Genomic DNA, 21,208 nt, shown 5'->3' on the forward strand with positions numbered 1-21,208 from the left:
CTCGGGGCTCCTTGCCACAGTCTCACTTCTGCCAGCCCGGGGCCTTCACTGGATGCAGCAGCCTAAGGCCCCAGCTGAGGGCACGGGTGGGGGTGGGGCGCAGCAGCCAAGGGGGAAGTGTGGGAGTCTCTGTCTGCCTCAGCTTCCCCTTTTCTCTAGGGACAGATTTGCTGAGCCTGCCTCTAGGAGTTGGGGTGGCTGGGCCACCAGCACATGTCACCAACCCACAAACCACACAAGGGCCTGATGTACACGTACACTGTGTTCAGACACTTCTTGCTACACCTGATCCTCCCAAGCCTTCCTGACTGCAGTGTGTGTGTTCACATGTACACACACATACATGCCTGTCTCCGACCTCAGGGCCTTTGCACAGGCTGACTCCTCTGCCAAGCCCGAGTGAATAACCCCTCATCCTTTAGGGTTCAGCGCAGGCACTGCCTCCAAGGAAGCATTCCTTAGCCTGAGGGCAGGGCGAGGGCCTCTTCTACAGCCTGAGGCCCTCAGGTTAATATTCCTGTAGACTTGGCTGGGCCGTGGCGCCCGCTGTTTGCTCAAACACTAATCTACATGTTGCTGTGAACGCTTCTGTGGATGTGATTAACATCTACAATCAGCTGACCCGAAGTAAAGCAGACTGCCCTCCTTAATGTTGGCAGCTCTTATCCAATCAGTGGTAAGCCTCCAGAGAACAGCCGAGGTTTCCCAGAGAAGAAGGGATTCTGCCTGAAGACCGAATCATGGAAATCCTGCCCGCGTTGCCAGCCTGCTCTGCAGATTTCGGACTTGCCAGCCCCCACAATTGGGTGAGCCAATTCCTTAAAATAAATCTCGCTCTCTCTTTGTATATATATATATATATATCCTACTGGTGCTGCTTCTCTGGAGAACTTGGTACAATCACGCTGATTCATGACTGTATGTTTACGATCATCTCGCCAGCAGCCGGCCCACCCAGAGGACAGGGACTGGAGGGGAGCAGAGGGGGTCCGCCACGGAGTGTCCTGGGAGAGAGGCACCAAGCTAGGGGAAGGGGGAGGCAAAAGCGGACAGCCACTGGGTAAGGTCCCCTCCTCCAGGACGCTGTGACGCCTGCACCCAAGGAAACAAGGGATGGAGTCCCTGTGGTGAGAGGCACAACCTTGGGCTCCCTGTATTTGTGTGACCTCGCAAACTGTCCCGAGGGCAGACATCCTGGCTTCACAGGGTCCAAAGGCCTCAATTGATTAAGAGGACCAGCACCTGGGCCTGGAATCTTCTGAGATATTTTCTTTTTATTTATTTTATTTTATTTATTTATTTTTAGTAATCTCTACACCCAACGCGGGGGCTCGAACTCATGACCCCGAGATCCAGTGTCGCACGCTCTTCCGACTGAGCCAACCAGACGCCCCTGGGCATCCTAGCGTTCCAAAAGTTCCCCAGCTGATCCTGATTCTCCCAGTTAATTAGTTAAGATCTGGCGAGCACCCTCGCAGTGACCTGGCCTCGAGGGTGAATTAGGAGTATCCTACTTTATTAATAGGTGGAATTTAAGAAACAAAACAAAGGGAAAAAAAAAAGCAAAGGGAAAAAAAAGAGAGACACAAACCAAGAAAGAGGTAACTCTAGTGAAAACACTGCTGCTGACCCGAGGGGAGGAGAGGGGCGTGGGGGAAGCAGGTGCTGGGGATTCAGAAGCGCACAGGTGATAGCACAGGGTGACTATGGAAATGCTGAGTCACTATCGTGCACACCTGAAACTAACGTAACCCCATGTTAGGTGACTGAGATTCAAAAGGAGAACCTACCTTCTTGAGGCTGTAACAGCTCACCCCACATGGGCTCCTTCCTCTCCCTCCCCTAAGGGCAGCTGCCCCGCTCCCAGTGCGGGGTCACCCCACACAGGCGGTACCCATGGGAGCTGGACCCAGATCCTGGCCTGCTCCTCCCCATGCCCCAAATGGACTCGGGCCAGACGGGCTCCTCTCTGGAAACCTGGCTATGCATCAGGCCTCACGCCCTCAACCACAGGGATGTCCGAGGAATTCACCCAGGCACGCCGTGAGACGGAGTCAGGCCAGGTCAAGAATGGGCAGAGCTGAGCGAGCCTGAGGCATGGGGAGTGGGAGGGGAGGGCTGGGGGCTGTGCCTGGGTCTCTGAGGAGCAGGGCCCTGGCCAGAGGTGGACTGAGGCACCTTCGGGAGAGCCTGGGGAGCCCCGTACCCTGGATGGGCCCGACCCCTGCTTTTGAGATGGGTCGGGCCCCTTGTCCTGAGATGGGTCGGGAGGGTCTCTGATCCTTATAGAAATGAGCCTGACTAAAAATGACCCAGGCATCTGAGGCAGAAATTAGGGGAGCAAATGTCACGCCGCCTGTAGAGATGCGGGTGTGGGAATGATGCGGTGTCTCTGATCTGAAGTCACCAGGCCCCCAGAAGCTGTGGGCCCCCAGCCTCCCACCTGACGCCCCACAGGCTCCCTGGGCAGATGCGTCTGTTTCTTCACCACAAAGGAAGAAAGCTCGGTTCTGCCACAGCGGGACAGTGGCCCTGCTGAAGGGCCTCGGCGCGCACACTGTCGCCGTGTTCCCTCAAGGCTGGCCTTGGAATCTTCATCGGCAGGGCTGGAAGGAACTCTGTGGACCCTCCTGTCCACCAGTATCAAAAATTTGGAGATGTGGGAAGCCAAGGCCCCGAGCCCTCCCCCCACCTCAAAGAGGAACCTGAGAGCTCTTGATTCTGGCTACATTTCTGTCCAACCATGTCAATAAACATGGTGGTCACTCCACACTCAGCCTCCCCCTGGGGTGTCTGTTTCCACGGTCTGAGGCCCTCGAGGGCGGGCACGGTGGGCACGGTGGGCTCTGGCAGCAATGGAGTCAACTAACCTGCAGGAAGGGTCCTGAGCTCTCGAGAGTTGGCCCTCACAGCTGGTCCTTGGCCTCCAATGCTAGAACAGTCCTAGCTCCCCACGCTGCTCAGGGTGTCAAGTGCGCCCTGTTCCCGCGGTCAAGTGCAAACACCTCCACCAAGGACTTAGAGGAACTTGCGTGATTGGTTTCTGCCCATGTGACAGCTTCGGGGCGTGCTGCTCGATCCCTGACTTATCACCCCAGAAACGTGGGCTTTTTTCATCTTTAACAGACCTGCCCGCACACAGCCTTTTCATACGCTGTTCCCCCTGAATGGAATGTTCTTCCTCATCTTTTGCCTTTCTAGGGGGCTGCCCTTCCTCAGGAAGCTGTCCCTGACTCTCCCCATGACCCCCAGTCAGGCCTGACTCCCCCACGTTCTAAGAAGCTAGGCATGTAATACTTTCCCTTCCTGGACCTTATTAAAAGTCATAATGCTGTATCTCTTTATGTAACTCTTGGCTTGCTGGCTGGCCCTGCGGTTAGCTTACCCTGACAAGGCCAGAGCAAAGAGCATGTCTGTGTGCTCCCCCCCGCCCCCACCCCCGTGCCTTCCCAGCAAAGTGTGCACCCAGAACGAAGGCCTTCCTTTTGCAAAGACCCATATTCAAGTGCAAAGAAAAAAAAAAAGCCCTTTGCTGAGCCCCAGGTAGAACCAGCTCCTCCCCTGAGCCTAGACTTCCGCTCCTTGAACTCCACGACCAGCGCCAGTTCCCAGGAGAAGGGACAGCAGGCCTCGTGTTTCCAGAAAACTCCATGTCTTTCCTCCAGTTCCAGAAGCAAAAAGCACATCTGCTCTCCAGACAACGACCCCGTGCTGGACCCAAAGATCACCAGCTTCATGTCACAGGGAAAAACAAACAAAACTTGGGCTTACAAGTTCATGGGACAAAGATAAGAATCACAGATGGTGGAACGACAGGGCATTTTATTGGGCTTGAACTCCGTCGGGCCCTGTGATGAGCACACACAATCTCTCGGCTTCCGGGAAGCCCTCTGGGGACCGGAGGACCATTTCTGTTGTGCGGTTGTGGAAACGGAGGCTTGGAGAGAGGCAGCCCCTGTCGGGGGGGGTGGTGGGGAAGGAGGGACTGTGTGCAGCTGACTCCAGCTGGGTCTCCCTAGGACCCGGGCCAGTTCTGGGCAGGGATGAGCTGTCCAGTTGCATCTTCTACTCCTGCTGACCTCAGTTTCCCTGCCAGGGCTGGAGTCAGCCGTGGGAGCCCCTCATGGCTTCCCTTCTTCCTCACCAAGCCCCGCCCTCGCGGGGACCTCAGCCTTCTCCATCCTGTCTTCCTCTCCCTCCATTCCTCCCCTCCTTCCGTTTCCGTGGCAACCCCATCCTCTGCTCTGCCGCTTGGTCCCGCGCTCCCATCTCCTCTTTCCTCTTTCATCTCTCCCCTCCGCGCGGGGTATGGTCCACCTACCCCTCTGTCCTTTGCTTCCGGTCTCTCACTCCCTTTTGCTGTGCTTTTTATCTCCTTCAATGTTCTCTTGTCATCTCAGGGCGACATTTATTTATCTCTTGCTTAAGATAAAAGAAAAAGGAGGGAAGGAAGGAAAAGAAACCCCCGTTTCGCCAGCCCGGCTTCTCCAGAACCTAGAGACACAGATGCAGAGTCACCCCAGAAGGGGCCCCCTGCCCGCCACCCTGCAGGCTCCCACGGACCTCACCTGTAGAGGGGAGGAGGCAGATGCATGGCGGGGAGGATACCTGGGAGGTGTCTGGGTGAGGGCTCACTGGAGCAGGCACTCCAGGGGCCTGCACCCTGCTCTCCTAAGCTGGGGGAGACGCCGGAGGTCCCCTGAGGATGCAGCAAGGGCAGGAACTAGAGCGTGGGATGAGCCACGTCCGGAATCCCTCCTCCGGGGAGCCCACGGAAGCCCACGCGCACACGGCCCTGCGCCGCCGGCCCCAGCCCCACGTGCGGGATGCCCAATCTACCAGGCGACGTACATTCCCGCTCCAGACGGGATGGCGGATCCGTTCCTTCCTCAAGATTCACTCTTCACCAAAATCCTAACCTGTCTCCGAGAAGAAGACACGTCCCCTCTGCTAACCAGCTCTGTATCTCCCCACTCTAAGGCAGACAGAAGGTGGTCGGCCCATTTCCCTCCAGCCATCATCTACCGAGCTTCTGTGACGGGCTGGGCACGTGATGCGGGCCATCCCATGGAGACAAGCATCTTAATTTTCATTTCACAGATGGGCAGACTGAGGCTTGGAAAAGCGGTCACTTGTCCACATCACGCCGTCAGTAAGAGGTGAAGGTGGGCTTTGCACTGGTTACAACCATGTTCTTCCCCAGTTAGGTCCCTTCTGCCTGAGTCCCCAGGAGGGGAGGGTCAGCCCCCCCCCCCACCCCGCTCCGGCCCAGCCAACCGCATCCCCCCAACCCTGCCTGCTGCATTTCTGTGTTCAATCTAGAGTGATCAGAAATGACAAGAGAAACAAAGAGATTTACCACGGAAAGACAAGGAAGCCGATTATCGCCGTGGCCCCAGCGTCTCAAAGTGACAGAGAGGATAGATAGCTCGGTGGAAAATGGTATTACTCTCCTCCAAGACCAAAGTCACCTGGGGAAGAAAGAGCCTGTGGATCTTTGGGTGCCCCACAGGCCTGTGAGCCTCTGTGGACGCTGTGACCCGTTGCTGGGCCAGGGTCTCGGGCCTGGTATTCGTTCCCTAAGTCCCGGGACTCAAAGGCTCTGCTGGAAGGGCTTCTGGCCCGCCCTGTTGGGTGCAGCTGGCAAGGCCTGGCCACAGGAGACAGCACGTCCCGGGCTGAGGCCTGCTGAGCCCACAGAGGCACGAATGACACAACAGCTCTGCTTCTCCCCCAAGAGGCAGGTTTAGCGCCTCAGGAAGCAAGGTCGGGAGCAAGGTCGGGGAGGAAGAGACAGGAAGCAGCAAAAAGGGATGGGTGAGTAGGGATGGACAGCCCCTGGCTCTGCAGATGAACCGAGTGAAGGAGGGAACCTGGCCTTCAGGCTGGCAGGCTCGGCCTGCCCCCGGTCTCTGCCACTTATGAGCTGTGTGATCTTGAGCAATTTCCTCAACCTCCCTGGGACTTGGTTTTCCCATCTGTAAAATGGGAGGAGGGATATGGCTAGGCCCTGCCTTAAAGCTCCTCCTTCAGGTCAGGCTTGTAGCTGATGAGATCATGTCTGGGAGGCATGGGAGCCTCACAACAGGACCCACTTCACAGCGGAGTCCAGTGACCTGCCCTGAAGCCACCAGATCACCAGAAAAAGGCGGAGTTTAAGTTTCCTTCTTGGCCAGTACTTTTAAGGGCGAGGAGATCAGGGAGCTCGAATCTGGTAACAATGCTGGAGCGTAGTAAGGACTAGGTTTCTAGGAGCTCACGTTTGTCTTCTTCCCATCACCATCCACTCTGCTGGGCCAGGCTGGTGCGGGCTGTTGGTGGGACCCCAAGATCCCCACTCTCAGGGGCCTCACAGTTTGGTTAGAAGGCCAAGACTAAGAACCACGGAGCAGAAGAGCAGACTGGAAATGAGCCTGCAATTGTGGGGGTGCCACAAAAGGACAAAGTAACGTTACCCCCCACCATTTCAGCCCTGGGGGGGGGGTCAAGAACATTCTTCCTTGTCATGTGGCACTTCGGGAGGCCACGGAGGCTCGGGCTGCAGAGTCGGCCGTTGGTGTGAGCCTGTCTCTTCTGCAACAGGGGACCGAGGTTCCCCTTTTCCAGAGCTGTCAGGAGGTTTCCCGGAGCCCACTAAACCCAGCGAGTATGATCCCTGCGGCTCTGTATACGGACGTCGGGCAGAGGGGCAGGGAAGCCTCGAGATGGGGGAGGCTGGCTAGGAAGCCCCCCATCCCCAGAGATGCAGGACGGAAGAGGGTCTGTCCGGCTGGAGGCAGAGGGTGGACAAGGGACAGTAAGGAGAACAGAAGAGCCGCGGGCGGAGAGGGTGCTGGGGGATGAGGGTGGAGGAGGGCAGCCCGGGCCCAGAGCCCTCCCCTTCTTCCCCTCCACCACTGCCGGTGTGAGTCAGCCCCCAGCAAGGCTGTCTCCCGATGCCCAGGCCGTAATCAACATTTATTTTGCACACCCACACACCCAACTCGAGAACGGATTTATGCCAGGAGAGGAGTAGAAAATGCCTCTCATTCACGGAAAGCCTCCATGTAGCTCCCGGGGGGTGGGGAGGGACAGCTGGCCCAACATTTCGGCTGACAGCGTACACAGGCAGACGTCATACACGCACGCCGGCCACCCGGGCCGGAATCAGCGGCGAGCGGGAGCCTCGTGCAAATCCATCCATTCTTAGTCACCTTCATGCAGCGAGGGACGGGACCCACGCAAGGGGCGGGAGCTGGCGTGCACACGCACACTCGCGGACCCCGCAGGCTGGCCGGGGAGGAATGCATGTGGGGGCGGAGGGAAGCCACCTGCGACTGTGCGAGAGGCGGGCAGGGTGGGTGGGCTGGGCATCCCAGTGCGGGTGGTGGCTGCTGAGTCTGCCCAGTCCTGGCCGTGAACTCGGTGGGCCACGGCAGGCCTCATCTGCAGGCTGGAGGAGAGGTGAGGGGAGTCCGGGAAGGTAGGGGGTCCTGGGAGGGAGAGCCAGGAGGGGCCCTGGAGGGCAGGTCCCCAGCAGGGAGGTGGATCCGCAGACCCAGAGAAGTGCTGCTCGAGTGGCCCACTCAGCCCAGAGCGCTATCTGGTTCCCTATTCAGTCTAGATCACAAAGGATGATACTCAGGGGCTCCAGAGGCCTCAGCTGCAGAGCCATGAGCTCTGGGTCGTGGATCCCCAGGCACAAAACTTCAAATGCATGTGGTCCCGGGACCCAAGGGCCAAAACGACTTTAGTGGAGGTGACAATCAGAAAACAAAACTTCAAATGCATGTGGTCCCGGGACCCAAGGGCCAAAACGACTTCAGTGGAGGTGACAATCATAACATGAATAGCTATCTGGCCTTCAGCAGGGGTGACTGTGGTCCCGCTTGAAGGCTTCCTCCCCACCATCCCGCGGGATGTGGAATCAGCCGGGCCACTGCCTGCCTGGTTGAATGGCCTTAGGTGATTCGCTTCACCTCGCAGAGCCTCAGTTTGCTCAACTGTAAAATGGGGATAAGCTGCCCGCCCTACAGAAGGGTAGAGAAGACTAAACAGGATCATGGGGTGAAAGTACCCAGCATGCGGGCTGGCGTTTGGTAAATGGCGTTTTTTTTTTGGCTTCACCACTACAATATTTGTGCACCCACGATGTGTGTCACCTAGAATATCTGGCATGTCTTTTATACTACGAAAAATACGCTCTCACCACTCCCATGAATGAGCATGACCACGTGGGAAAAGCATCTCCTATCGTGAAGGAGAGAAAGCAGCCAAATCAGGGACATGGACAGAGAGGCTGGGAATGAACCTGACCTTATGCAAGGTTCCAGTTTCGTTCTCAGCTCACAAAGGAGCTCCTGGCTTGTCTGGGGACTTGGCATTCCCGACCCCAGGGCTTGTGGGCCGTGAGGGTCCCTCGGGCCCAGGGCCCAGAGCGGAGCCCTCGAAGAGTCAGGAAGGCCTCTCCCCACCAGACGTGGAAGCCCTCTTCACAGGTGCCAGACATCGTCTTTTCAGAAACATTACAACCCGGGGCGCTTGGGTGGCTCAGTGAGTTAAAGCTCTGCCTTCGGCTCAGGTCATGGTCCCAAGGTCCTGGGATCGAGCCCTGCTCCGGGCTCTCTGCTCAGCATCCCTGCCTACCTGTGATCTCTATCAAATAAATAAATAGAAATCTTAAAAAAAAAAAGAAATATAACAACCCATCAAGGCAGCCCCAAAGACCAAATTCCTAAACAAATCCCAAAGCCCAACTCTCCTCCCGCAAATAGTTGATTTCTGGGACCCCTGGGCACCTGCTCAGTCTCTCAGAGCTGGGATGGCCCACCGTCAGCAAACAATCCTGATGGTCACAATGTGAAGGGAAGACGCTGAGAATGAGACCACCCCCCCCCGAACCCGGATTCCCTGGAAGGAAAATGCCCACGAAGCTTCTTATGAGAAAACCACTCTCAGGGACACACACACAGGTCAGGGGACAAGGGTCACTCTCTTCCCTGCACCGCAGCACAGGCCTGCCTCCGGGAGGCTGGGCAGAGCCCCTCCTCCAAACACCCCCCAAGCTGGGTGCCAAGTGCAGGATGAACACAGGCTCTTCCGGGACTTGGGAGAGCCAGGCCGCGCTGGGGAGGGAACCCGCTGGGGCGTGCACAGCCCTCCAGGGCACCCTGCCCGGGATCATCTCTGCTGGGGGCCAATCTGGCCTCCCTCCGGGCAGCCCCGGGTGTGGGCAGGGCCCATCCCTGCTCTACACACCAGGGATGAGGGTTCCGGCTGTCCTGGGAGCTACAATGCTGGCCTGTGCCAGCCCGAAGGGCACCACCTGACCTAGTACTGACCACTGTCTGTGTGGTTGGTACTGGTCCCATCACCCCGTGTCCTACACATAAGGAAACTGAGACACGGAAAGATTCAGAACAGCAGGGCTTGATCTCACCACCCCGAGATCATGACCTGAGCCGAAATGAAGACTGGGACACTTAACCTCTTGGGCCACCCAGGTGCCCCAGGCAGATGGCATTTAGAAACTTCTAGGGGAACGTGAAATTGCTAGGACATCCGGGCAGGGTTGGTAAGGTGTTGGTCTGTAAGGATTACAGAGAAGAGTGGCTTTAAAAGTAGAAGCGCTGGTTTAGAGCCCAAACTGGTTTCCGAAGGCCTAAGTTCAGTCCTGCCCCTGTTCACGCCCAGAGGTGTGACTATTTCTCTCTCCCAAAGTGCGGTGGCATGGACAGTCCCAGCCTCACACGCTGAAAAATGGAAAAGAGCCCACAGAAGAACCTGGCACCACTGCCGGCTGCTATTATTAGCACTCGGCACCCTGCTGGGGCCGTAGCATCCCTTGATGCCAGTCCTCAAAGGGGGGCTGACCCCCGGCTCCTCTGCAGCCCTGGTGGCCAGGGCCCAGGAAACACGCCTGCCTCTCAAAAACCTTTCCACAGACGCAGACCCTCATTCCTCTGCCGGGAGCTGCTCCCTGTTCATCTCCAGGCCGGGGTGGCTGTGGGCGCCTTCCCAGAGTGAGGAGATGTTCCGGCCCAAACCGGAAAAACCTGCCGGCCACCCACACCCCTAACACTTGCAACCTCCAGTTTTGCCAGCAGGTGTCCTGAGAGGCAGGTGGGGCCAGGAAGAGCAGTGGTGGCCTTCTGGCCGGGCGCCTGTCTCCGATCTCTCCAGCAGGGACGACACCAGCTTCCCAGGCTGCTCCATCCTTCCCTGAGGTCCAGATCCCAGACTTCGCCGGGTAGCCCCATTCCCTGCTACCTTAACCCATAGTCCACTTCGTCCAGCTCCCCAGATCCAGAGTGAGGACACAGTCCATGCTCCAGGCATGCTTCCTGAACAAATCACCTTTTGGGGTGTTGGGGGAGGGGTGGTGGTTCAGATCTACCTCCCCGATGCTCTTCCTCCACCTGGACCCCGGTGGCCACAGGTGAGCCGCTCTCTGTCCCTACCTGTCCTGCTGTCTGGCTTGGTCACTAGCTGTTCCTGCCCGGGCCACCCTCCATGTCTGGTGCTGACCTGTCCTTCTACCTTCCTCCACAGACATGGCTGGAACCTTGTCCCAGTCTCCTTTGAGGAGGAGGCAGCCCCTCTCCTTCAACACCTGGTGCCCTCAAGGCATAGGGGTATGGGGCTTTCCATCCTACCTTGCACTCAGATTTGTGCTGTGCTAGAACCATCCCACACCCATTCACACCTCAGCAAATATTTACGAAGCCCCTGCCCTGGGCCAGCGGGCCTGGGTGTGGCAGAGGAGGGAGACACAGAGCTTGCCCTGGGCCTCCCCTTGGGCCTTGGGGCTTATGCCAGCATGCTCATTCCACATCACCTGGGTCCCTCACACCCCAGGGCTCCCCGTATCTCCGCAGGTCACCTAGACATTCCTCCTGGGCTCTCAGGAGGGGCAGAGGGTCTCCCAGACCGGCAGCCTGAAGCCAGCCCTCCATGGGCAAGAAATGGACCCCCAGCCCTGGCCACTCTCTCCCGCAGGCCTGCCTCCCCCACACTCCTCAGGTAACCCACTCACAGGCCGTCCCTCTTGGGCCTCAGGCTCGAGGCCTTCACCACACCCCGGCTGCAGCCTCTGGAGGTGCCTGATTTCTTGCCTTCTTGCTACTCCCTGAGCAGGGGGTCAGGCCCCATGTCCTCCACCGCCGCTTGCACCCCTATTCTCTGTCCCCTCTACCGGTCATCCAAGGCGAGTGCTTCTAAACGCAGAGGCTTTGATCTGGGCCTCCCCCCTGATCTGGAGGCAGCCCTGCCATGTTCTCCAGGCTCCAGGCCACTCACGGCTTCCCTCCATCTCTGTTCCTTCCTCCCGGTGGGCTCTGCTGTCCTGTCTTACCGGGGCTTCCTCAGACTCTCCCCTCTGTGCTGATGTCACTAGATGGAAGCCTCTGGTCCTCACCCCGCACTTCCTAGGCATCAAACCTCTGCCAACCATCCCTCTGAACTCCATAGAGGGTTCGCCTCCCAGCAGCCATTGGCCCCTCTCAGCATCCTCCTCTGGGCTGTTCCAGGTTTTCAGTCCCCTCTGTGGGACTCCAGGGCCAGGTGATGCGGGACCTGCTGCCCCCAGGGGATGGGGGTCACATGCCACACAACCGAGGCAGTGCGTGCGGACCCGGCCTTCTCGTGCTCAGCCCACGTACCGGATCCCTTAAAGGAAAGCCAAGTTCTCACAGAGGAGAGTGTTTTGGGTGGGTGGGGGGGTCTGCATCACGTGGGACCTTGACCCTCACATCAAAGTCCCCCCTAGGGCCAGGCAGAGATGGAGCTGGTCCCCAGGGCCACCTCTGACTCCTGCAGGCGGCAGGACTGGCCCTTCCCGGCAAGAACGGTCGGCCTGTGCGCAGCTCCCTCTGGTCTAGCGAAGCCCCTTTCCAAACCCCCTTCCCCTCTCAAAGTGGGAGCCTAGAGGAAACCATGTCCCACACGGCGGGCTTTTTTTTTTTTTTTTCTTTTTCTTCTTTTTTTTCTTTTTACACATTTAGAGCAACGGAGGAAAAGGAACACATTCACATTCTCCCCTGCTCAAATAAACCGACTTCTCTGTTCGTTCCATCCCTTGAAAACAGAAGCACTATTCAAAAAGAAAAAGAAAAAAGAAGAAAGAAAGAGGCAGAAAGAACTGAATAGAAGAGGAAGAAGGGGGGAAGGAGAGCGGGAGGAGTGTGGTCCCCGAGGGAGCCGGGCAGGGCTCGGCATGAAAGGCAGAGCGTGGAGGGAAGGACAGCAGAGACACAAAGCGGGAGGGAAAGACGGAGCTTTGAAAGGAAGAGTGTGCTGTGTGAATACGGGGCAGGGGAGGGGGGGCGCTTGAAAAGGAGCAGCCGAGGCGGTGACCCCCTCATTCACCCTCGTGCCAATCGCGGTGACAATGCAGACCCTTCCCTTCATTTTTTCCTTCTCCCCTTTCTGGGGGAGAAAGGGAGGCAGGGAGAGGCGGAGAACTGCAAGTTAATTCCTAAAAATACCAAAAATAAATTCAGTTCCATCGAAGAAGCATCAAAGGACGGCTTGAAAGGCGTCCCCCCCCGCCCCCCCACGAAACTCACTACACCCGCGAGAGCGGGGCTCCCTCTCGGGGAGCGGGGGCGCAGGTCCTCGGCCTGCTGCTTGATTTCAGGGTCCTGGGTGAGCCAAGGCGGGGAGGGCCTCAGGGTGCGACGCCGTCGGGGAGGCCTGGTCCCCGTGGGCGGCTTGGCCCTTGTGGTTGTCCTGCTCCGGCTGAGAGCTGAGGGCCCAGGAGGGAGGGCCCAGGAGGAGGGTCTGAGCGGGGAGGCTGAGCTGGGCGGGCAAGCCTAGCGGGAGGCACATGGTACTTGTGGAGTGAATGACACTCCAGTGGCTCTGGGAATGGCGGGGGGGTGTCCTCTGCAGGGACTCGGGCTAGGAGGGTGAGATGTGGTGTGGGATCACTGTGCTTACAGGGGAGGGGCCTCTGTGGCATCAGCACTTTCCTGAGTTAGCCAGGATCCAAAGACTGTGGGATATGTGGGTGCACCAAGGACCCCACGTCCCTCATTCCTCCCTGCAGTCAGATGTCGGTCAGGACCCAGTATCTCCCGTGTGCTCAGCCCAGTGCTAGGCTCTGGGTAACACAGCACATAGGCCCCTGCCTACCCGCACACAGCCCTCCGTCCAGTGACCGGAGTGGCTCCCAAGACGTCCCTCTGAGATCCCGGGTGAAAGTCCCCAGTCCCCCTGTCTTTGTCTTTCCTGGTCTCACCCTCCTTGTCTTTCAATACTCAGTGAGTCATGGCAAAACCCGAAATGGGGTCACCTTTATGCAGAGGTTCCTTTTTCCTTCTGATCACCCAGACGCCGGATAATGAGAAATGCCTGGGAACAGAGAGGCCGGGTGCAGGAAGACTGATTGGTTTATTGATTGATTGATTGAGCGAGTCTCCCCCTCGCTCCTCTATTGAGCAATCAGTCTGTGCCGAGCTCAGTGGCGTGGGCTGGGATTTGAAAGTGACAAGGACCAATAGGAGGCCCCCCGACACGCTCGAGGCCAATCTAGTGGGGGGTGGGGGTGGGGTGCGCCATCGTGCTGGGAAAGGAAGCCCTGCCTTTGCTAGCTTCATCTGGGAAGGGCTGTTAAGTTGGAACGGGCCCAGAAAGGCCTCCAAACTCAACAAGGACGCCGAGAGATGAGGCACATGGTAAATGCAAAGGAGCACAGGGTAGGGCATTTCTCCGCACCACCGGGAGCATGTAACTACTCTTGCTTTTCAATCCAATAAACGCAAATTCCCACAAATATTTATTGAGTGCCTGCTATGTGCCAGCCGGCTCTTGTGCGTTCCTTGAGAATGTGGGTGAACAAGGCTTGCCCTCGAGAACTCAACTCACGGTGTAGGGGGAGCAGAGGCAAGGAAACAGGTGATTACAATCTTGTGGGGGGGGGCATGGGGGCCCCCCGAGGAAGGGCAGCCTGGGGGAGAGCGAGGCAGGGAAACCTTTTCAGAGGAGGAGGCATGGAGTTAGTTATTGTAATCCGTTAAAACGAACTTGATTGTCATTTGAGAAAGCTTTAAAGAATTTCACCAGCAAGATACCCCATTGTCTAGGGAAAAAAAAAAAAAAAGAAATTGATCAATGAACTACGGATGAAACATCTGATAGATGTTTTCTCGATCCTGTGGTGAATTGGGAAAAATCAGAAATGGACCCAGAAAACTAAGCTGCTGAGAAAAATAATGAACTCTTTTTAAAGAAGAAAAGTAGCTCAGTACTAGGCTCCGCGATGAACCCTGTGTTACTAACATTGTGAATTTCGTCCCAAATTGTGATAGAATAATATTAAGCAGGAAGGACAAGAGTACGGAGGCGACAGATAATATCCAAAATTGCTAAATGGAGAAGTGGTAGGATCAACATATTGTGTCAAAATGTGGAGGTGAATAACAGAGGGGAAATGAAAGGAACTGAGAATTCATTTCTGGGTCTGGAAGGCTGCAGCGGCCAACGAGGCGGGCGGGGCCAGCCGTTTCCTCCTGATCAGGCCTTTAGTATTGTCTGACATTAAAAAAAGATGCATATGGATTAGTTTGATAAAAAAAAACAAACACAAAACGAAAAGCGAGCAAACAAGCAAAAAAGACTTGGCACTCACTGTAAGCCGACCTGGGATCTTTCTGGAGTACTCAGCCGAGAAACAGAAAGGGCACCATGCTTATACATTTATGAGAACAGAAATTTCTTCGAGAAAGAAGAGCACGATTCAGTGGGCTCCTGCCCAAGGTAACACAATTAGAAGAGAAAGCCTGAGCCCCGGGACCCCTGGCCACACCCCAGCCCCAGCTCGCCACCTCCACCCCCGATGCTCAAGCCTGGAGGCCACCGCGTCCAAAGCTCCCTCACGCTCGGATACACACACGCGCGCGCGCGCACACACACACACACACACACACGCCCACACTGACTGTTCCCACCAGCCACTCTGCTGGACGTTACAGTCTTTCTAGGCCTTTTAAACTTGAAACACGTGATACCAACACCTCACTTGTCCAGAAGTCCCTTCTCTGGCAAGCTCACTTCCCCCCAGACCAGGGCCCGGTGGAGGGTACCAGCCAGCTCAGAAAGCCCGGAAATTGATCGGACTGAGGATGCCTCTGAGAGGGGTCTTAGCAGTTACACTCACTCTTCCCTCCACGGACAACGCCCCTCCCTTGCAGCCTCTGGACTCAGTTCTGTTTTGTTTGTTTGTTTAAAGATTTTATTTATTTGACATGGAGACAGAGAGAGAGTGAGAGAGAGCACACAAGCAGGGGGAGCAGCGGGCAGAGGCAAAGGGAGAAGCAGATTTCCCGCTGAGCAGGGAGCCCGATGCAGGGCTCGATTCCAGGACCCTGGGATCATGACCCGAGCCGAAGGCAGACGCTTCGTGGACTGAGCCACCCAGGCGCCCCTGACCTCAGCTCTAACAAGCTTGCTTGTGTGTCTGGCTTCTCAGATCGGCAGATGCAGGCCCCAGATGAGAAGGACCAGTAGGAAGGTGACAGTGTGGGACCGGTCAGGGCGGGGACAGGCAGCTCTAGCGCCTCCATCCATCAGTTCAGTCACTGAGCTCCTGACCGTCCAGACGGGTCTGGTCCTATAAGAGTATATCCAGGGCTCTGTTTAGCACTTGGGGATGCAGGGGCTGGGCCCAGGGCTGAGGTTTGGTGACATGACCCTGTACCTTACCCGGTCTCCCAGCTGCCAGCTCAGTGCAGGGCGCATGGGAAGCCCCGGCGTGGGCCAGAAGGGCTGGGCTCCGGGCCACCTCTGCCCGCCGTGGGGACCTGAGCATGAACTCAGTCTCTCAGAACCCCATCCACGCAGCGGCTAGAGAACCCCTGCCCAATCGGGCCAGGCTTGAGGTGGATCAAGTGAAATAATCTTCCCAGTTGGCTGAAACATTTCATAAATATAACGTGCTATCACTAAGGCCACCTCTTCTTCTGGCGGCTGGATGGGACATCCCATGACGCGCACAAGGGCAGGGGACAAAGGAGTCACTCTCAACTGTACCCTCTGCCTTCGGACTCTTTTGGACACAATGAAGCAATTATCAGGCACAGTTTCAAAACCACGCAAACTTAACTTGCGCGGACGCAATCAAAGACAAAGCCAGAATCCATTCTACAAGATAGCCGGCCTGCCTGGGCTCTTCAAAGGCACCGGGACACGCACACAAAGCAGGGGGACTGTTCTAGACTAAAAGAAACCAAAGAAACGTAACAACCAAACGCAACGCGTGAGCCTCTTTGGATCAGGAGAAGAACCTAAAAAACGCGTTCATAGGACAGCTGGGGAAGATCATCTGATTATATGTATTATATTATTGGATAGCGGTCATTTCTTTAGGCATGATGACGGCATTGCAGCTACAAGGGGAAAGTTCTCGGTCCTAAAGACACCTGCCGAGGTACGGAGGGGTGAAGTATCATGCTGCCCCGAACTCACTTTCAAATGATTCAGCAAAACCATCTGAAAGAGAGCGAGATAAAGCAAACATAGCAAAAATGTTAACTGGGGAACCCTAGATGAAGGTTCTTAGCTTGTGGGTTAGGCTCGACATTTTCAAAATACAAAGTGATGAAGAAATAGATCCTGCAGGTGAATTGTGACTTGTTCTTTGTGCTTTTGGGGCCCATCTTTGGTTTGTTACCCAACCTGCCCAACGCAGACTCGACTCCATGAGGACGGGGGTCACACTCCCCGCTCCGTCTGCATGGCACACACGGGGAATCCCTGGACGGCACGCGGGACTCCACAGGCAAGGCTGCTCCCCGCCAGCCTCGGCCACAGCGGGCCCCGCCCTGCTGCCAGGTGCAGGGGGCGGGGGTGCGAGGGGGAGTCAGCACCTGGGCATGGCTTCCTCTCGGGTCAGCCCCCAGCCCCGGGGGGAGCTCATCTCTTCTCCTTCAAGCCCATCTCCTGTGTGCCCAGATTTCAATACTTTAATAATTTTTAAAGATTTTATTTATTCATTTAACAGAGAGGGAGAGCCCAAGCGGGGAGAGCAGGAAGAGTGGGAGGGAGAAGCAAGCCGTCCACCGAGCCAGGAGCCGGACGTGGGACCCGATCCCAGGACCCCGGGACCCCAACCCCAGCTGAAGGCAGCTGCCCAATGAACTGAGCCACCCAGGCATCCCCAGATTTCAATACTTTATACCTGGGCCCATTGGCCCCCTGGATCTGGAGTTCTTGGAGGACAGAAGCCCAGATAGGGGTACCCGACGTCTGAAGGTCAGAGAAAAGGATCCAGATTGCAGGGACCATGGTGCTCACGATGCTCTAACAGGACCTCGAAGTCCCCGCTGGAACCCGTTTGGGCTGGAACACACCGGCTCAGCCCTCATCCCATGCTAGCCCGGTGCTGGCGAAGGCTGGAAACCCCAGGCTCCGCTACCCAGTGGTGATGTTGTTCCCTAGAGAGGAGGCCTCAGTTTCCCTTTCTGAACATGGGCCCTGCCAGGTGACTCAGGGATCTCCAACCATCCCTACTTAGCGCTCACTTAGCTCATTCTGGCCAGAGACTCAGGGTTGATTGAGCAAAGCAGCCCTGCCATCGTCACGAGAGACAAGTGCTAGTGTGTTCTCGCCGAGGCCATCTTCTGCAAGTGCTCACAGGGGATGCTCGGACTTGCTGCCCCGGGCGACCAAATGAAAACACCCAGAGTGGGCCCATCCCCAGAGATTCTGGTAATTTCCAAAGCCCCTGGGTGATTGGAATGTGCACCGGGGTGCAGTACCATCCCTTAAGGAACCAGATCAGAGGTAAGACAGACCTTCTCTCCTTCCTGCTGCCCCTCTCAGGTCCTCTCCCCTCTCTACCTCCCCAAAGGTGGGGCTCAAAGGTCCCTTCAGCAACCCCGTGCTGCCCGCCTCTCTGGGCGGACGGGGCCCTGAAGGCACACGAGCATCTGGATGCCATTCTCAGGCATCAGGAAGCCAGAGGACGGTTTTAGGCAAGAGACCATGGTGACCCAGTGGCTGCTCGGAGCGTCCTTCTGGTTACAGTGTGGCCACGGTGCAGGCAGGCCAGGACAGCGTCCACTGGGCTTATCTGTTAACTCCTCCACTGTCCCCACCCCCCACCCCTGGCCCTCCGTGGAAGCCTGGAAACTTCCATCTTTGGGAACCATGGCCAGGTTTATCACTGGGGCACGAGCAGTATCGCAAGGAAGAATAGAGCAGGCTTTCTTTCCACTGTGGCCAGTAGGGCTGACAGCTGAATGTGGGCAGGACATGGTGAGTGACAAATGCTAACAATGAGAATTCATTCCAGGCTCCCAATGGGCAGAGACCATCTGGACGGAGCCAGAGGCCACTGAAGGGACGTCCCTTGGTGGGGGAAGGTGCTGGCTTCAGCCACTTCAGAGAGAGGCTCTGGAAATCCAAGGAGCATTCTTGCTCATTCAAAGGGGCATTAAAATCAAACAGCACCGCATGAATGGTTGGGAAATGTCACCCAGCAAACACGGGAAGGGTTTCCCCCCAGATGAAAGCAATGGGGTAAGAAGAGGGAAACAGAGCTGGGGCCGAGGGGGGGGATGGCCCAGAAAGAGGGGAGGAAAGGAAGGAGGAGGAGGAATGGGAGAGAGGGTCGGTGTTTCGGAGTTTAACCCAGGAAAGGGGAAACAGGGCGGAGGAGAAAAAGGAGAAGTGGGAGTCCCTCCAGCCCTTGGGAAGAGCTGCCCAGGGACAGGGCGGGGGAGAGCGCGTCGCAGAACTCACAGCTGGGTGGAGCCCAAGTCCCTGTTCTTCCGAAAAGAAGCCCACTGTGGCCACCCCGGAAGCCTCAGAAATCCGTCAGGCAGGACTGACCTCAGGGTGCATCCCCCCGCCACCACGACGGTGCCAGGCTCAGGAGGGTCTGTGCTTGGTTCTCCCGTGCGCTGCTCTAGCCATCTTGAAATTCTTCCTCATTTTCAAACCAGAGGCCCTCATTTTCATTTTGCAACAGCAAATTATGTAGCCGGTCCCGGCTGACCTTTGCAGAGGACATTTTTGCTAGAAAGGCAGGAGCAGGAAGGCAGTGGGCCGGCTCCGGCTGCGGCTCCGTGTTTGCTAACCAAATACGCATCCTGGCCATGTTGACTCAGCCAGCCCGTATTAGCAAGGATGGGGCTTCCCAGGCTGGCTGAGAGCCGGCCAGCCTCAGATGAAGTGTGAGGAGCTGTGCGTGCCTGATGGGGTGGCATCATTCCAGAAGCTCCGAGGGTCCGCCCCACACTGGGCACAAAGACAGTCGTGACCCCATCCCTCCATGGAGGAGGCACGGGCGATCCTCGGGCCCCAAACTCAGGCTGTACACCACCCAATCTTGGAGGCTTGCCTTCCGCAGTTCACGGACACTGAGGGTCCCCATCCAGGGACGTCTGGGCTCCTCTGCGCAGAGCGGAGACACCATGTCCATGGGCGCTGAGGGCTCCGAGAAGGGAGGCTCAGCTCATGGCCGGCACGCAGCAGCCAGAGAGCTACAGGGTTTGGGGACAAGACCATGGATTCATGTGTGGCCCCTGCACCATTCACGGGACCACCGTGCAGTCACTAAGTCTCGAAATGAACTGACCAGGAGGATCCAGTCCCACACAGCGAGCACAGGCCTGACAGCTCAGCCTCGTCCCGTGCTGCCCTCCATTTCTCCACAGTCCTTCACTCAAAGGCCAAGGTGCAGGCCAGGGACCCCACATCCCAACACACTGGCCTCTCCCCACTGCCAGAACTTTCCTTCTGAAAACCAAAGGCATACTCTCCAGATTTCCTTCCTACCAGCAGGGAGACCCTGGGGTCTGGTGCCTTTCTGGAGCCCCTGCCATCAGCCTCCTGCTCCGAAGGGGCAGAGGACCCCAACAACCTCATTTCCAAGGGCCTATAGTTCAGATGATCAAAACCTCTTGTCCCCAACCTGGGGGTGACTGGAAGAAGCCCAAGTCCCCACAGGTGCCAGGTGGGCAAAGGAAACACACCTGTAGGCAAAGTCCAAGGCAGCTGCAAGCTGGGAAGCCCCACCAGAACCAAGCCGGGCTCACCAGGCCTGCAAAGGGCGTCTTGGGCTGTAGGGGACCGGAGGGCAGAAGGGCCTCATGGAAGGGGCCAGGAGAGTGAGGCAGTGAGGCAGGAGGCCAGGCCTCCCTCTCTGCCAGGGAAGGGCCCTCCAGGAACTGGATTAATCAGCAGGAAACTGATGACTGTTTCCCCCCGCCGGGGGCACAGAAAATACACACACACACAGACACACACACAGGAATTCAGAAACCGGGAAGGCAGCCGGCGACTTCCTGGAGACCCACAATGCAATCCACTTTCAAACAACACAGACAAAGCAGCACCAAGAACCCTCCCTTTCCCAAGTGCAGAGTCCCCCAGTGTCATCCCATTTTTATCTCGCACAGAAGCCCTTCCAGGAGGGACTGTCACTGCCCGTTTCCTAAACTCTGAGAAGCGTCGGGGAGAAGGAAGGCCCCGGGGCCAAAGTCCTAACTCTTAGTGTGCATTTCCCAAGCCCGGCCTGCAAGTCCTCCGAGGGACCTGGCCCTTGCTGACCTCGGGCCAACAAATCTCTCCCCCAGGATGCCCGACCAGGTTTTCCCTGAATCTTTGGGGACACGCAGAAGGGCTCACAACGGAGTGGCCAGCTGGTGTAGCAGCCGACCCCCGTCTGCACGAACCAGCCTGTGGGGCTCCCGTAAAGAATGAGAATTAAGGGTGGCTCCTGGCCCCCCCCAAACCCCGACCGTGGCAGGAGGCACGTGATGCCCACACGGTCCACGCCGGGCTCACGGTGCAGCTGCTGGTCACACCCTCGGATGCTGTCCTGGCAGGTGGCGCCCCGTACATAGCTAAGTCTTATTCTCAATTTCTCTGGGCTGGGTGACACAGTGCAGAACAGCACCATCGGCCCATGGCCCATCCTTTCGTGTGGCTCTGGCCCAAGAAGTTATGACAGTGCTTATACATTTAAGAAATTAAACATAGGGGCACCTGGGTAGCTCAGACGTTAAGTGTCTGCCTTCAGCTCATGTCATGATCTCAGGGTCCTGAGCCCCACGTGGGGCTCCCTGCTCATCCAGAAGTCTGCTTTTCTTGCTCGTGCTCTCTCTCTCTCTCTCTCTCAAATAAATACATAAAATCTTAAAAAAAAAAAAAAAAAGAAGTTAAATGTAGATGTGTAGCTTTCCTCTTAGGCGGACACTCCACTGCTAGGTAAGAGAGCCTCAAA

The 21,208-nt window shown here is 56.9% G+C and overlaps 1 protein-coding gene across 4 annotated transcripts in view; it reads right to left on the minus strand.

Annotated features, from left to right (window-relative positions):
• ZNF710 (zinc finger protein 710) overlaps positions 1–21,208 on the minus strand; it is a 66,875-nt gene that overhangs the window by 17,558 nt on the left and 28,109 nt on the right. The window contains exon 1 of one of the 4 annotated variants that reach the window (XM_059371574.1): positions 18,811–18,825. The exons of 2 other annotated variants lie outside the window; for them this stretch is intronic. The gene's annotated coding sequence lies outside the window, so the exon portion shown is untranslated. Of the gene's footprint in view, positions 1–2,870; positions 2,972–18,810; positions 18,826–21,208 lie in introns of those variants that run through there. One more of the 4 variants, XM_059371569.1, reaches the window with a different exon arrangement.

This window comes from Mustela nigripes, chromosome 13, assembly GCF_022355385.1.
Source record: "Mustela nigripes isolate SB6536 chromosome 13, MUSNIG.SB6536, whole genome shotgun sequence".
NCBI lineage: Eukaryota > Metazoa > Chordata > Mammalia > Carnivora > Mustelidae > Mustela > Mustela nigripes.